General features: G+C 44.0%; 1 protein-coding gene across 1 annotated transcript in view; it reads left to right on the forward strand.

Annotated features, from left to right (window-relative positions):
• Positions 1-19,307, forward strand: part of LOC140410106 (aldehyde dehydrogenase family 3 member B1-like) — a 525,125-nt gene that overhangs the window by 107,283 nt on the left and 398,535 nt on the right. The window lies entirely within an intron of this gene.

Consider the following 19,307-nt stretch of genomic DNA (forward strand, 5'->3'; position numbering starts at 1 on the left):
ACATTTATACTGGAGGCACAGAGGGGCATTTATATTGGAGGCACAGAGGGACATTTATATTGGAGGCACAGAGGGACATTTATATTGGTGGCACAGAAGGACATTTATACTGGAGGCACAGAGGGGCATTTATATTGGAGGCACAGAGGGACATTTATATTGGAGGCACAGAGGGACATTTATATTGGTGGCACAGAGGGACATTTATATTAATGGCACAGAGGGACATTTATATTGGAGGCACAGAGGGACATTTATATTGGAGGCACAGAGGGACATTTATATTGGAGGCACAGAGGGACATTTGTATTGGAGGCACAGAGAGACATTTATACTGGAGGCACAGAGGGACATTTATATTGGAGGCACAGAGGGACATTTATATTGGAGGCACAGAGGGACATTTATGTTGGAGGCACAGAGGGACATTTATATTGGAGGCACAGAGGGACATTTATATTGGAGGCACAGAGGGACATTTATATTGGAGGCACAGGGACATTTATACTGGAGGCACAGAGAGACATTTATATTTGAGGCACAGGGGGACATTTATATTGGAGGCACAGAGGGATATATATTGGAAGCACAGAGGGACATTTATATTGGAGGCACCGAGGGATATATATTGGAGGCACAGAGGGATCTATATTGGAGGCACAGAGGGACATTTATATTGGAGGCACAGGGTGACATTTATATTGGAGGCACAGGGGGACATTTATATTGGAGGCACAGAGGGATATATTTTGGAAGCACAGAGGGACATTTATATTGGAGGCACAGAGGGACATTTATATTGGAGGCACATAGGGACATTTATATTGGAGGCACAGGGTGACATTTATATTGGAGGCACAGAGGGACATTTATATTGGAGGCACAGAGGGACATTTATATTGGAGGCACAGAGGGTCATTTCTATTGGAGGCACATAGGGACATTTATATTGGAGGCACAGAGGGACATTTCTATTGGAGGCACAGAGAGACATTTATATTGGAGGCACAGAGAGACATTTATATTGGAGGCACAGAGGGACATTTATATTGGTGGCACAGAGAGACATTTCTATTGGAGGCACAGGGGGACATTTATATCGGAGGCACAGAGGGATATTTATATTGGAGGCACAGAGGGACATTTATATTGGAGGCACAGAGGGACATTTATATTGGTGGCACAGAGGGACATTTATATTGGAGGCACAGAGGGACATTTATATTGGAGGCACAGAGAGACATTTATGTTGGAGGCACACAGGGATATTTATATTGGTGTCACAGAGGGACATTTATATTGGAGGCACACAGGGACATTTATATTGGTGGCACAGAGGGACATATATATTGGTGGCACAGAGGGACATTTATATTGGAGGCACAGAGGGACATTTATATTGGAGGCACAGAGAGACATTTATATTGGAGGCACACAGGGACATTTATATTGGTGGCACAGAGGGACATTTATATTGGAGGCACAGAGGGACATTTATATTGGTGGCACAGGGACATTTATATTGGTGGCACAGAGGGACATTTATATTGGAGGCACAGTGGGACATTTATATTGGAGGCACAGAGAGACATTTATATTGGAGGCACACAGGGACATTTATATTGGTGGCACAGAGAGACATTTATATTGGAGGCACAGAGGGACATTTATATTGGTGGCACAGAGGGACATTTATATTGGAGGCACAGAGGGACATTTATGTTGGAGGCACAGAGGGACATTTATATTGGAGGCACAGGGCCATTTATACTGGAGGCACAGAGAGACATTTATATTGGAGGCACAGAGGGACATTTATATTGGAGGCACAGAGAGACATTTCTATTGGAGGCACAGAAGGACATTTATACTGGAGGCACGGAGAGACATTTATATTGGAGGCACAGAGGGATATATATTGGAGGCACAGAGGGACATTTATATTGGAGGCACAGAGGGACATTTATATTGGAGGCACAGAGGGACATTTATATTGGTGGCACAGAGGGACATTTATATTGGTGGCACAGAGGGACATTTATATTGGTGGCACAGAGGGACATTTATATTGGTGGCACAGAGGGACATTTATACTGGAGGCACAGAGGGGCATTTATATTGGAGGCACAGAGGGACATTTATATTGGAGGCACAGAGGGACATTTATATTGGTGGCACGGAGGGACATTTATATTAGTGGCACAGAGGGACATTTATATTGGAGGCACAGAGGGACATTTATATTGGAGGCACAGAGGGACATTTATAGTGGAGGCACAGAGGGACGTTTATATTGGAGGCACAGAGGGACATTTATGTTGGAGGCACAGAGGGACATTTATATTGGAGGCACAGAGGGACATTTATATTGGAGGCACAGAGGGACATTTATACTGGAGGCACAGAGGGACATTTATATTGGTGGCACCGAGGGATATATATTGGAGGCACAGGGGGACATTTATATTTGAGGCACTGGGGGACATTTATATTGGAGGCACAGAGGGATATATATTGGAAGCACAGAGGGACATTTATATTGGAGGCACCGAGGGATATATATTGGAGGCACAGAGGGATATATATTGGAGGCACAGAGGGACATTTATATTGGAGGCACAGGGTGACATTTATATTGGAGGCACAGGGGGACATTTATATTGGAGGCACAGAGGGATATATATTGGAAGCACAGAGGGACATTTATATTGGAGGCACAGGGACATTTATACTGGAGGCACAGAGAGACATTTATATTGGAGTAACAGAGGGACATTTATATTGGAGGCACAGAGAGACATTTCTATTGGAGGCACAGAAGGACATTTATACTGGAGGCACGGAGAGACATTTATATTGGAGGCACAGAGGGACATTTATATTGGAGGCGCAGAGGGACATTTATATTGGAGGCACAGAGGGACATTTATATTGGTGGCACAGAGGGACATTTATATTGGTGGCACAGAGGGACATTTATATTGGTGGCACAGAGGGACATTTATATTGGTGGCACAGAGGGACATTTATACTGGAGGCACAGAGGGGCATTTATATTGGAGGCACAGAGGGACATTTATATTGGAGGCACAGAGGGACATTTATATTGGTGGCACAGAGGGACATTTATATTAGTGGCACAGAGGGACATTTATATTGGAGGCACAGAGGGACATTTATATTGGAGGCACAGAGGGACATTTATATTGGAGGCACAGAGGGACATTTATATTGGAGGCACAGAGGGACATTTGTATTGGAGGCACAGAGAGACATTTATACTGGAGGCACAGAGGGACATTTATATTGGAGGCACAGAGAGACATTTATACTGGAGGCACAGAGGGACATTTATATTGGAGGCACAGAGGGACATTTATATTGGAGGCACAGAGGGACATTTATGTTGGAGGCACAGAGGGACATTTATATTGGAGGCACAGGGACATTTATACTGGAGGCACAGAGAGACATTTATATTGGAGGCACAGAGGGACATTTATATTGGAGGCACAGAGAGACATTTCTATTGGAGGCACAGAAGGACATTTATACTGGAGGCACAGAGGGGCATTTATATTGGAGGCACAGAGGGACATTTATATTGGAGGCACAGAGGGACATTTATATTGGTGGCACAGAAGGACATTTATACTGGAGGCACAGAGGGGCATTTATATTGGAGGCACAGAGGGACATTTATATTGGAGGCACAGAGGGACATTTATATTGGTGGCACAGAGGGACATTTATATTAATGGCACAGAGGGACATTTATATTGGAGGCACAGAGGGACATTTATATTGGAGGCACAGAGGGACATTTATATTGGAGGCACAGAGGGACATTTGTATTGGAGGCACAGAGAGACATTTATACTGGAGGCACAGAGGGACATTTATATTGGAGGCACAGAGGGACATTTATATTGGAGGCACAGAGGGACATTTATGTTGGAGGCACAGAGGGACATTTATATTGGAGGCACAGAGGGACATTTATATTGGAGGCACAGAGGGACATTTATATTGGAGGCACAGGGACATTTATACTGGAGGCACAGAGAGACATTTATATTTGAGGCACAGGGGGACATTTATATTGGAGGCACAGAGGGATATATATTGGAAGCACAGAGGGACATTTATATTGGAGGCACCGAGGGATATATATTGGAGGCACAGAGGGATCTATATTGGAGGCACAGAGGGACATTTATATTGGAGGCACAGGGTGACATTTATATTGGAGGCACAGGGGGACATTTATATTGGAGGCACAGAGGGATATATTTTGGAAGCACAGAGGGACATTTATATTGGAGGCACAGAGGGACATTTATATTGGAGGCACATAGGGACATTTATATTGGAGGCACAGGGTGACATTTATATTGGAGGCACAGAGGGACATTTATATTGGAGGCACAGAGGGACATTTATATTGGAGGCACAGAGGGTCATTTCTATTGGAGGCACATAGGGACATTTATATTGGAGGCACAGAGGGACATTTCTATTGGAGGCACAGAGAGACATTTATATTGGAGGCACAGAGAGACATTTATATTGGAGGCACAGAGGGACATTTATATTGGTGGCACAGAGAGACATTTCTATTGGAGGCACAGGGGGACATTTATATCGGAGGCACAGAGGGATATTTATATTGGAGGCACAGAGGGACATTTATATTGGAGGCACAGAGGGACATTTATATTGGTGGCACAGAGGGACATTTATATTGGAGGCACAGAGGGACATTTATATTGGAGGCACAGAGAGACATTTATGTTGGAGGCACACAGGGATATTTATATTGGTGTCACAGAGGGACATTTATATTGGAGGCACACAGGGACATTTATATTGGTGGCACAGAGGGACATATATATTGGTGGCACAGAGGGACATTTATATTGGAGGCACAGAGGGACATTTATATTGGAGGCACAGAGAGACATTTATATTGGAGGCACACAGGGACATTTATATTGGTGGCACAGAGGGACATTTATATTGGAGGCACAGAGGGACATTTATATTGGTGGCACAGGGACATTTATATTGGTGGCACAGAGGGACATTTATATTGGAGGCACAGTGGGACATTTATATTGGAGGCACAGAGAGACATTTATATTGGAGGCACACAGGGACATTTATATTGGTGGCACAGAGAGACATTTATATTGGAGGCACAGAGGGACATTTATATTGGTGGCACAGAGGGACATTTATATTGGAGGCACAGAGGGACATTTATGTTGGAGGCACAGAGGGACATTTATATTGGAGGCACAGGGCCATTTATACTGGAGGCACAGAGAGACATTTATATTGGAGGCACAGAGGGACATTTATATTGGAGGCACAGAGAGACATTTCTATTGGAGGCACAGAAGGACATTTATACTGGAGGCACGGAGAGACATTTATATTGGAGGCACAGAGGGATATATATTGGAGGCACAGAGGGACATTTATATTGGAGGCACAGAGGGACATTTATATTGGAGGCACAGAGGGACATTTATATTGGTGGCACAGAGGGACATTTATATTGGTGGCACAGAGGGACATTTATATTGGTGGCACAGAGGGACATTTATATTGGTGGCACAGAGGGACATTTATACTGGAGGCACAGAGGGGCATTTATATTGGAGGCACAGAGGGACATTTATATTGGAGGCACAGAGGGACATTTATATTGGTGGCACGGAGGGACATTTATATTAGTGGCACAGAGGGACATTTATATTGGAGGCACAGAGGGACATTTATATTGGAGGCACAGAGGGACATTTATAGTGGAGGCACAGAGGGACGTTTATATTGGAGGCACAGAGGGACATTTATGTTGGAGGCACAGAGGGACATTTATATTGGAGGCACAGAGGGACATTTATATTGGAGGCACAGAGGGACATTTATACTGGAGGCACAGAGGGACATTTATATTGGTGGCACCGAGGGATATATATTGGAGGCACAGGGGGACATTTATATTTGAGGCACTGGGGGACATTTATATTGGAGGCACAGAGGGATATATATTGGAAGCACAGAGGGACATTTATATTGGAGGCACCGAGGGATATATATTGGAGGCACAGAGGGATATATATTGGAGGCACAGAGGGACATTTATATTGGAGGCACAGGGTGACATTTATATTGGAGGCACAGGGGGACATTTATATTGGAGGCACAGAGGGATATATATTGGAAGCACAGAGGGACATTTATATTGGAGGCACAGAGGGACATTTATATTGGAGGCACATAGGGACATTTATATTGGAGGCACAGGGTGACATTTATATTGGAGGCACAGAGGGACATTTATGTTGGAGGCACAGAGGGACATTTATATTGGAGGCACAGAGGGTCATTTCTATTGGAGGCACATAGGGACATTTCTATTGGAGGCACAGAGGGACATTTCTATTGGAGGCACAGAGAGACATTTATATTGGAGGCACAGAGGGACATTTATATTGGTGGCACAGAGAGACATTTCTATTGGAGGCACAGGGGGACATTTATATCGGAGGCACAGAGGGATATTTATATTGGAGGCACAGAGGGACATTTATATCGGAGGCACAGAAATACATTTATATTGGAGGCACAGAGGGACATTTATATTGGAGGCACAGAGGGACATTTATATTGGAGGCACAGAGGGATATATATTGGAGGCACAGGGGGATATTTATATTAGAGGCACAGAGGAACATTTATATTGGAGGCACAGAGGGACATTTATATTGGAGGCACAGAGGGACATTTATATTGGAGGCACAGAGGGACATTTATATTGGAGGCACAGAGGGATATATATTGGAGGCACAGAGGGACATTTATATTGGAGGCACAGAGGGACATTTATACTGGAGGCACGGAGAGACATTTATATTGGTGGCACAGAGGGATATATATTGGAGGCACAGGGATATATATTGGAGGCACAGAGGGACATTTATATTGGAGGCACAGAGGGACATTTATATTGGAGGCACAGAGGGTCATTTATATTGGAGGCACAGAGGGAAATTTATATTGGTGGCACAGAGGGACATTTATATTGGAGGCACAGAGGGTCATTTATATTGGAGGCACAGAGGCACATTTAAATTGGAGGCACAGAGGGACATTTATACTGGTGGCACAGAGGGTCATTTATATTGGCGGCACAGAGGGACATTTATATTGGAGGCTCAGAGGGACATTTATATTGGGCGCACAAGGGACATTTATATTGGAGACACAGAGGGACATTTATATTGGAGTCACAGAGGGACATTTATATTGGAGGCACAGAGGGACATTTATATTGGAGGCACACAGGGACATTTATATTGGTGGCACAGAGGGACATTTATATTGGAGGCACAGAGGGACATTTATATTGGTGGCACAGAGGGACATTTATATTGGAGGCACATTTATATTGGAGGCACAGAGAGACATTTATATTGGAGGCACACAGGGATATTTATATTGGTGTCACAGAGGGACATTTATATTGGAGGCACACAGGGACATTTATATTGGTGGCACAGAGGGACATTTATATTGGTGGCACAGAGGGACATTTATATTGGAGGCACAGAGGGACATTTATATTGGAGGCACAGAGAGACATTTATATTGGAGGCACACAGGGACATTTATATTGGTGGCACAGAGGGACATTTATATTGGAGGCACAGAGGGACATTTATATTGGTGGCACAGAGGGACATTTATATTGGTGGCACAGAGGGACATTTATATTGGAGGCACAGTGGGACATTTATATTGGAGGCACAGAGAGACATTTATATTGGAGGCACACAGGGACATTTATATTGGTGGCACAGAGAGACATTTATATTGGAGGCACAGAGGGACATTTATATTGGTGGCACAGAGGGACATTTATATTGGAGGCACAGAGGGACATTTATGTTGGAGGCACAGAGGGACATTTATATTGGAGGCACAGGGACATTTATACTGGAGGCACAGAGGGACATTTATATTGGAGGCACAGAGAGACATTTCTATTGGAGGCACAGAGACATTTATATTGGAGGCACAGAGGGACATTTATATTGGAGGCACAGAGGGACATTTATATTGGAGGCACAGAGGGACATTTATATTGGTGGCACAGAGGGACATTTATATTGGTGGCACAGAGGGACATTTATATTGGTGGCACAGAGGGACATTTATATTGGTGGCACAGAGGGACATTTATACTGGAGGCACAGAGGGGCATTTATATTGGAGGCACAGAGGGACATTTATATTGGAGGCACAGAGGGACATTTATATTGGTGGCACAGAGGGACATTTATATTAGTGGCACAGAGGGACATTTATATTGGAGGCACAGAGGGACATTTATATTGGAGGCACAGAGGGACATTTATATTGGAGGCACAGAGGGACATTTATATTGGAGGCACAGAGGGACATTTGTATTGGAGGCACAGAGAGACATTTATACTGGAGGCACAGAGGGACATTTATATTGGAGGCACAGAGGGACATTTATATTGGAGGCACAGAGGGACATTTATGTTGGAGGCACAGAGGGACATTTATATTGGAGGCACAGAGGGACATTTATATTGGAGGCACAGAGGGACATTTATACTGGAGGCACAGAGGGACATTTATATTGGTGGCACCGAGGGATATATATTGGAGGCACAGGGGGACATTTATATTTGAGGCACAGGGGGACATTTATATTGGAGGCACAGAGGGATATATATTGGAAGCACAGAGGGACATTTATATTGGAGGCACCGAGGGATATATATTGGAGGCACAGAGGGATATATATTGGAGGCACACAGGGACATTTATATTGGAGGCACAGGGTGACATTTATATTGGAGGCACAGGGGGACATTTATATTGGAGGCACATAGGGATATATTTTGGAAGCACAGAGGGACATTTATATTGGAGGCACAGAGGGACATTTATATTGGAGGCACATAGGGACATTTATATTGGAGGCACAGGGTGACATTTATATTGGAGGCACAGAGGGACATTTATATTGGAGGCACAGAGGGACATTTATATTGGAGGCACAGAGGGTCATTTCTATTGGAGGCACATAGGGACATTTATATTGGAGGCACAGAGGGACATTTCTATTGGAGGCACAGAGAGACATTTATATTGGAGGCACAGAGGGACATTTATATTGGTGGCACAGAGAGACATTTCTATTGGAGGCACAGGGGGACATTTATATCGGAGGCACAGAGGGATATTTATATTGGAGGCACAGAGGGACATTTTTATTGGAGGCACAGAGGGACATTTATATCGGAGGCACAGAAATACATTTATATTGGAGGCACAGAGGGACATTTATATTGGAGGCACAGAGGGACATTTATATTGGAGGCACAGAGGGACATTTATATTGGAGGCACAGAGGGATATATATTGGAGGCACAGGGGGATATTTATATTAGAGACACAGAGGGACATTTATATCGGAGGCACAGAAATACATTTATATTGGAGGCACAGAGGGACATTTATATTGGAGGCACAGAGGGACATTTATATTGGAGGCACAGAGGGACATTTATATTGGAGGCACAGAGGGATATATATTGGAGGCACAGGGGGATATTTATATTAGAGGCACAGAGGGACATTTATATCGGAGGCACAGAAATACATTTATATTGGTGGCACAGAGGGACATTTATACTGGAGGCACAGAGGGGCATTTATATTGGAGGCACAGAGGGACATTTATATTGGAGGCACAGAGGGACATTTATATTGGTGGCACAGAGGGACATTTATATTAGTGGCACAGAGGGACATTTATATTGGAGGCACAGAGGGACATTTATATTGGAGGCACAGAGGGACATTTATATTGGAGGCACAGAGGGACATTTATATTGGAGGCACAGAGGGACATTTATATTGGAGGCACAGAGGGACATTTGTATTGGAGGCACAGAGAGACATTTATACTGGAGGCACAGAGGGACATTTATATTGGAGGCACAGAGGGACATTTATATTGGAGGCACAGAGGGACATTTATGTTGGAGGCACAGAGGGACATTTATATTGGAGGCACAGAGGGACATTTATATTGGAGGCACAGAGGGACATTTATACTGGAGGCACAGAGGGACATTTATATTGGTGGCACCGAGGGATATATATTGGAGGCACAGGGGGACATTTATATTTGAGGCACAGGGGGACATTTATATTGGAGGCACAGAGGGATATATATTGGAAGCACAGAGGGACATTTATATTGGAGGCACCGAGGGATATATATTGGAGGCACAGAGGGATATATATTGGAGGCACACAGGGACATTTATATTGGAGGCACAGGGTGACATTTATATTGGAGGCACAGGGGGACATTTATATTGGAGGCACATAGGGATATATTTTGGAAGCACAGAGGGACATTTATATTGGAGGCACAGAGGGACATTTATATTGGAGGCACATAGGGACATTTATATTGGAGGCACAGGGTGACATTTATATTGGAGGCACAGAGGGACATTTATATTGGAGGCACAGAGGGACATTTATATTGGAGGCACAGAGGGTCATTTCTATTGGAGGCACATAGGGACATTTATATTGGAGGCACAGAGGGACATTTCTATTGGAGGCACAGAGAGACATTTATATTGGAGGCACAGAGGGACATTTATATTGGTGGCACAGAGAGACATTTCTATTGGAGGCACAGGGGGACATTTATATCGGAGGCACAGAGGGATATTTATATTGGAGGCACAGAGGGACATTTTTATTGGAGGCACAGAGGGACATTTATATCGGAGGCACAGAAATACATTTATATTGGAGGCACAGAGGGACATTTATATTGGAGGCACAGAGGGACATTTATATTGGAGGCACAGAGGGACATTTATATTGGAGGCACAGAGGGATATATATTGGAGGCACAGGGGGATATTTATATTAGAGACACAGAGGGACATTTATATCGGAGGCACAGAAATACATTTATATTGGAGGCACAGAGGGACATTTATATTGGAGGCACAGAGGGACATTTATATTGGAGGCACAGAGGGACATTTATATTGGAGGCACAGAGGGATATATATTGGAGGCACAGGGGGATATTTATATTAGAGGCACAGAGGGACATTTATATTGGAGGCACAGAGGGACATTTATATTGGAGGCACAGAGGGACATTTATATTGGAGGCACAGAGGGACATTTATATTGGAGGCACAGAGGGATATATATTGGAGGCACAGAGGGACATTTATATTGGAGGCACAGAGGGACATTTATACTGGAGGCACGGAGAGACATTTATATTGGTGGCACAGAGGGATATATATTGGAGGCACAGGGATATATATTGGAGGCACAGAGGGACATTTATATTGGAGGCACAGAGGGACATTTATATTGGAGGCACAGAGGGTCATTTATATTGGAGGCACAGAGGGAAATTTATATTGGTGGCACAGAGGGACATTTATATTGGAGGCTCAGAGGGACATTTATATTGGGCACACAGAGGGACATTTATGTTGGAGGCACAGAGAGACATTTATATTGGAGGCACAGAGGGACATTTATATTGGAGGCACAGAGGGACATTTATACTGGAGGCACAGAGGGACATTTATATTGGTGGCACCGAGGGATATATATTGGAGGCACAGGGGGACATTTATATTTGAGGCACAGGGGCACATTTATATTGGAGGCACAGAGGGATATATATTGGAAGCACAGAGGGACATTTATATTGGAGGCACCGAGGGATATATATTGGAGGCACAGAGGGATATATATTGGAGGCACAGAGGGATATTTATATTGGAGGCACAGGGGGACATTTATATTGGAGGCACAGGGGGACATTTATATTGGAGGCACAGAGTGATATATATTGGAAGCACAGAGGGACATTTATATTGGGCGCACAGAGGGACATTTATGTTGGAGGCACAGAGAGACATTTATATTGGAGGCACAGAGGGACATTTATATTGGAGGCACAGAGAGACATTTATATTGGAGGCACAGAGGGACATTTATATTGGAGGCACAGAGGGACATTTATGTTGGAGGCACAGAGAGACATTTATATTGGAGGCACAGAGGGACATTTATATTGGAGGCACTGAGGGACATTTATATTGGTGGCACAGAGGGACATTTATACTGGAGGCACAGAGAGACATTTATATTGGAGGCACAGAGGGACATTTATATTGGAGGCACAGAGGGACATTTATATTGGAGGCACAGAGAGACATTTATTTTGGAGGCACAGAGGGACATTTATATTGGTGGCACAGAGGGACATTTATATTGGAGGCACAGAGGGACATTTATACTGGAGGCACAGAGGGACATTTATATTGGTGGTACAGAGGGACATTTATATTAGAGACACAGAGGGACATTTATATTGGAGGCACAGAGGGACATTTATATTGGAGGCACAGAGGGACATTTATATTGGAGGCACAGAGGGACATTTATATTGGAGGCACACAGGGACATTTATATTGGTGGCACAGAGGGACATTTATATTGGAGGCACAGAGGGACATTTATATTGGTGGCACAGAGGGACATTTATATTGGAGGCACAGAGGGACATTTATATTGGAGGCACAGAGAGACATTTATATTGGAGGCACACAGGGATATTTATATTGGTGTCACAGAGGGACATTTATATTGGAGGCACACAGGGACATTTATATTGGTGGCACAGAGGGACATGTATATTGGTGGCACAGAGGGACATTTATATTGGAGGCACAGAGGGACATTTATATTGGAGGCACAGAGAGACATTTATATTGGAGGCACACAGGGACATTTATATTGGTGGCACAGAGGGACATTTATATTGGAGGCACAGAGGGACATTTATATTGGTGGCACAGAGGGACATTTATATTGGTGGCACAGAGGGACATTTATATTGGAGGCACACAGGGACATTTATATTGGTGGCACAGAGAGACATTTATATTGGAGGCACACAGGGACATTTATATTGGTGGCACAGAGGGACATTTATATTGGAGGCACAGAGGGACATTTATATTGGTGGCACAGAGGGACATTTATATTGGTGGCACAGAGGGACATTTATATTGGTGGCACAGAGGGACATTTATATTGGAGGCACACAGGGACATTTATATTGGTGGCACAGTGGGACATTTATATTGGAGGCACAGAGAGACATTTATATTGGAGGCACACAGGGACATTTATATTGGTGGCACAGAGAGACATTTATATTGGAGGCACAGAGGGACATTTATATTGGTGGCACAGAGGGACATTTATATTGGAGGCACAGAGGGACATTTATGTTGGAGGCACAGAGGGACATTTATATTGGAGGCACAGGGACATTTATACTGGAGGCACAGAGAGACATTTATATTGGAGGCACAGAGGGACATTTATATTGGAGGCACAGAGAGACATTTCTATTGGAGGCACAGAAGGACATTTATACTGGAGGCACGGAGAGACATTTATATTGGAGGCAAGAGGGACATTTATATTGGAGGCACAGAGGGACATTTATATTGGAGGCACAGAGGGACATTTATATTGGTGGCACAGAGGGACATTTATATTGGTGGCACAGAGGGACATTTATATTGGTGGCACAGAGGGACATTTATATTGGTGGCACAGAGGGACATTTATACTGGAGGCACAGAGGGGCATTTATATTGGAGGCACAGAGGGACATTTATATTGGAGGCACAGAGGGACATTTATATTGGTGGCACAGAGGGACATTTATATTAGTGGCACAGAGGGACATTTATATTGGAGGCACAGAGGGACATTTATATTGGAGGCACAGAGGGACATTTATATTGGAGGCACAGAGGGACATTTATAGTGGAGGCACAGAGGGACATTTATATTGGAGGCACAGAGGGACATTTGTATTGGAGGCACAGAGAGACATTTATACTGGAGGCACAGAGGGACATTTATATTGGAGGCACAGAGGGACATTTATATTGGAGGCACAGAGGGACATTTATGTTGGAGGCACAGAGGGACATTTATATTGGAGGCACAGAGGGACATTTATACTGGAGGCACAGAGAGACATTTATATTGGTGGCACCGAGGGATATATATTGGAGGCACAGGGGGACATTTATATTTGAGGCACAGGGGGACATTTATATTGGAGGCACAGAGGGATATATATTGGAAGCACAGAGGGACATTTATATTGGAGGCACCGAGGGATATATATTGGAGGCACAGAGGGATATATATTGGAGGCACAGAGGGACATTTATATTGGAGGCACAGGGTGACATTTATATTGGAGGCACAGGGGGACATTTATATTGGAGGCACAGAGGGATATATATTGGAAGCACAGAGGGACATTTATATTGGAGGCACAGAGGGACATTTATATTGGAGGCACATAGGGACATTTATATTGGAGGCACAGGGTGACATTTATATTGGAGGCACAGAGGGACATTTATATTGGAGGCACAGAGGGACATTTATATTGGAGGCACAGAGGGTCATTTCTATTGGAGGCACATAGGGACATTTATATTGGAGGCACAGAGGGACATTTCTATTGGAGGCACAGAGAGACATTTATATTGGAGGCACAGAGGGACATTTATATTGGAGGCACAGAGGGACATTTCTATTGGAGGCACAGGGGGACATTTATATCGGAGGCACAGAGGGATATTTATATTGGAGGCACAGAGGGACATTTATATCGGAGGCACAGAAATACATTTATATTGGAGGCACAGAGGGACATTTATATTGGAGGCACAGAGGGACATTTATATTGGAGGCACAGAGGGACATTTATATTGGAGGCACAGAGGGATATATATTGGAGGCACAGGGGGATATTTATATTAGAGGCACAGAGGGACATTTATATTGGAGGCACAGAGGGACATTTATATTGGAGGCACAGAGGGACATTTATATTGGAGGCACAGAGGGATATATATTGGAGGCACAGAGGGACATTTATATTGGAGGCACAGAGGGACATTTATACTGGAGGCACGGAGAGACATTTATATTGGTGGCACAGAGGGATATATATTGGAGGCACAGAGGGATATATATTGGAGGCACAGAGGGACATTTATATTGGAGGCACAGAGGGACATTTATATTGGAGGCACAGAGGGTCATTTATATTGGAGGCACAGAGGGAAATTTATATTGGTGGCACAGAGGGACATTTATATTGGAGGCACAGAGGGTCATTTATATTGGAGGCACAGAGGGACATTTAAATTGGAGGCACAGAGGGACATTTATACTGGTGGCACAGAGGGCCATTTATATTGGAGGCACAGAGGGACATTTATATTGGAGGCTCAGAGGGACATTTATATTGGGCGCACAGAGGGACATTTATGTTGGAGGCACAGAGAGACATTTATATTGGAGGCACAGAGGGACATTTATATTGGAGGCACAGAGGGACATTTATATTGGAGGCACAGAGGGACATTTATACTGGAGGCACAGAGGGACATTTATATTGGTGGCACCGAGGGATATATATTGGAGGCACAGGGGGACATTTATATTTGAGGCACAGGGGGACATTTATATTGGAGGCACAGAGGGATATATATTGGAAGCACAGAGGGACATTTATATTGGAGGCACCGAGGGATATATATTGGAGGCACAGAGGGATATATATTGGAGGCACAGAGGGATATTTATATTGGAGGCACAGGGGGACATTTATATTGGAGGCACAGAGGGACATTTATATTGGAGGCACAGAGGGACATTTATATTGGAGGCACAGAGGGTCATTTCTATTGGAGGCACATAGGGACATTTATATTGGAGGCACAGAGGGACATTTCTATTGGAGGCACAGAGAGACATTTATATTGGAGGCACAGAGGGACATTTATATTGGTGGCACAGAGAGACATTTCTATTGGAGGCACAGGGGGACATTTATATCGGAGGCACAGAGGGACATTTATATTGGTGGTACAGAGGGACATTTATATTGGAGACACAGAGGGACATTTATATTGGAGGCACAGAGGGACATTTATATTGGAGGCACAGAGGGACATTTATATTGGAGGCACACAGGGACATTTATATTGGTGGCACAGAGGACATTTATATTGGAGGCACAGAGGGACATTTATATTGGTGGCACAGAGGGACATTTATATTGGAGGCACAGAAGGACATTTATACTGGAGGCACGGAGAGACATTTATATTGGAGGCACAGAGGGACATTTATATTGGAGGCACAGAGGGACATTTATATTGGAGGCACAGAGGGACATTTATATTGGAGGCACAGAGGGACATTTATAGTGGAGGCACAGAGGGACATTTATATTGGAGGCACAGAGGGACATTTGTATTGGAGGCACAGAGAGACATTTATACTGGAGGCACAGAGGGACATTTATATTGGAGGCACATAGGGACATTTATATTGGAGGCACAGGGTGACATTTATATTGGAGGCACAGAGGGACATTTATATTGGAGGCACAGAGGGACATTTATATTGGAGGCACAGAGGGTCATTTCTATTGGAGGCACATAGGGACATTTATATTGGAGGCACAGAGGGACATTTCTATTGGAGGCACAGAGAGACATTTATATTGGAGGCACAGAGGGACATTTATATTGGAGGCACAGAGGGACATTTCTATTGGAGGCACAGGGGGACATTTATATCGGAGGCACAGAGGGATATTTATATTGGAGGCACAGAGGGACATTTATATCGGAGGCACAGAAATACATTTATATTGGAGGCACAGAGGGACATTTATATTGGAGGCACAGAGGGACATTTATATTGGAGGCACAGAGGGACATTTATATTGGAGGCACAGAGGGATATATATTGGAGGCACAGGGGGATATTTATATTAGAGGCACAGAGGGACATTTATATTGGAGGCACAGAGGGACATTTATATTGGAGGCACAGAGGGACATTTATATTGGAGGCACAGAGGGATATATATTGGAGGCACAGAGGGACATTTATATTGGAGGCACAGAGGGACATTTATACTGGAGGCACGGAGAGACATTTATATTGGTGGCACAGAGGGATATATATTGGAGGCACAGAGGGATATATATTGGAGGCACAGAGGGACATTTATATTGGAGGCACAGAGGGACATTTATATTGGAGGCACAGAGGGTCATTTATATTGGAGGCACAGAGGGAAATTTATATTGGTGGCACAGAGGGACATTTATATTGGAGGCACAGAGGGTCATTTATATTGGAGGCACAGAGGGACATTTAAATTGGAGGCACAGAGGGACATTTATACTGGTGGCACAGAGGGCCATTTATATTGGAGGCACAGAGGGACATTTATATTGGAGGCTCAGAGGGACATTTATATTGGGCGCACAGAGGGACATTTATGTTGGAGGCACAGAGAGACATTTATATTGGAGGCACAGAGGGACATTTATATTGGAGGCACAGAGGGACATTTATATTGGAGGCACAGAGGGACATTTATACTGGAGGCACAGAGGGACATTTATATTGGTGGCACCGAGGGATATATATTGGAGGCACAGGGGGACATTTATATTTGAGGCACAGGGGGACATTTATATTGGAGGCACAGAGGGATATATATTGGAAGCACAGAGGGACATTTATATTGGAGGCACCGAGGGATATATATTGGAGGCACAGAGGGATATATATTGGAGGCACAGAGGGATATTTATATTGGAGGCACAGGGGGACATTTATATTGGAGGCACAGAGGGACATTTATATTGGAGGCACAGAGGGACATTTATATTGGAGGCACAGAGGGTCATTTCTATTGGAGGCACATAGGGACATTTATATTGGAGGCACAGAGGGACATTTCTATTGGAGGCACAGAGAGACATTTATATTGGAGGCACAGAGGGACATTTATATTGGTGGCACAGAGAGACATTTCTATTGGAGGCACAGGGGGACATTTATATCGGAGGCACAGAGGGACATTTATATTGGTGGTACAGAGGGACATTTATATTGGAGACACAGAGGGACATTTATATTGGAGGCACAGAGGGACATTTATATTGGAGGCACAGAGGGACATTTATATTGGAGGCACACAGGGACATTTATATTGGTGGCACAGAGGACATTTATATTGGAGGCACAGAGGGACATTTATATTGGTGGCACAGAGGGACATTTATATTGGAGGCACAGAAGGACATTTATACTGGAGGCACGGAGAGACATTTATATTGGAGGCACAGAGGGACATTTATATTGGAGGCACAGAGGGACATTTATATTGGAGGCACAGAGGGACATTTATATTGGTGGCACAGAGGGACATTTATATTGGTGGCACAGAGGGACATTTATATTGGTGGCACAGAGGGACATTTATATTGGTGGCACAGAGGGACATTTATACTGGAGGCACAGAGGGGCATTTATATTGGAGGCACAGAGGGACATTTATATTGGTGGCACAGAGGGACATTTATATTAGTGGCACAGAGGGACATTTATATTGGAGGCACAGAGGGACATTTATATTGGAGGCACAGAGGGACATTTATATTGGAGGCACAGAGGGACATTTATAGTGGAGGCACAGAGGGACATTTATATTGGAGGCACAGAGGGACATTTGTATTGGAGGCACAGAGAGACATTTATACTGGAGGCACAGAGGGACATTTATATTGGAGGCACAGAGGGACATTTATATTGGAGGCACAGAGGGACATTTATGTTGGAGGCACAGAGGGACATTTATATTGGAGGCACAGAGGGACATTTATATTGGAGGCACAGAGGGACATTTATACTGGAGGCACAGAGAGACATTTATATTGGTGGCACCGAGGGATATATATTGGAGGCACAGGGGGACATTTATATTTGAGGCACAGGGGGACATTTATATTGGAGGCACAGAGGGATATATATTGGAAGCACAGAGGGACATTTATATTGGAGGCACCGAGGGATATATATTGGAGGCACAGAGGGATATATATTGGAGGCACAGAGGGACATTTATATTGGAGGCACAGGGTGACATTTATATTGGAGGCACAGGGGGACATTTATATTGGAGGCACAGAGGGATATATATTGGAAGCACAGAGGGACATTTATATTGGAGGCACAGAGGGACATTTATATTGGAGGCACATAGGGACATTTATATTGGA

Source organism: Scyliorhinus torazame, chromosome 4 (assembly GCF_047496885.1).
Source record: "Scyliorhinus torazame isolate Kashiwa2021f chromosome 4, sScyTor2.1, whole genome shotgun sequence".
In the NCBI taxonomy this organism is placed as follows: domain Eukaryota; kingdom Metazoa; phylum Chordata; class Chondrichthyes; order Carcharhiniformes; family Scyliorhinidae; genus Scyliorhinus; species Scyliorhinus torazame.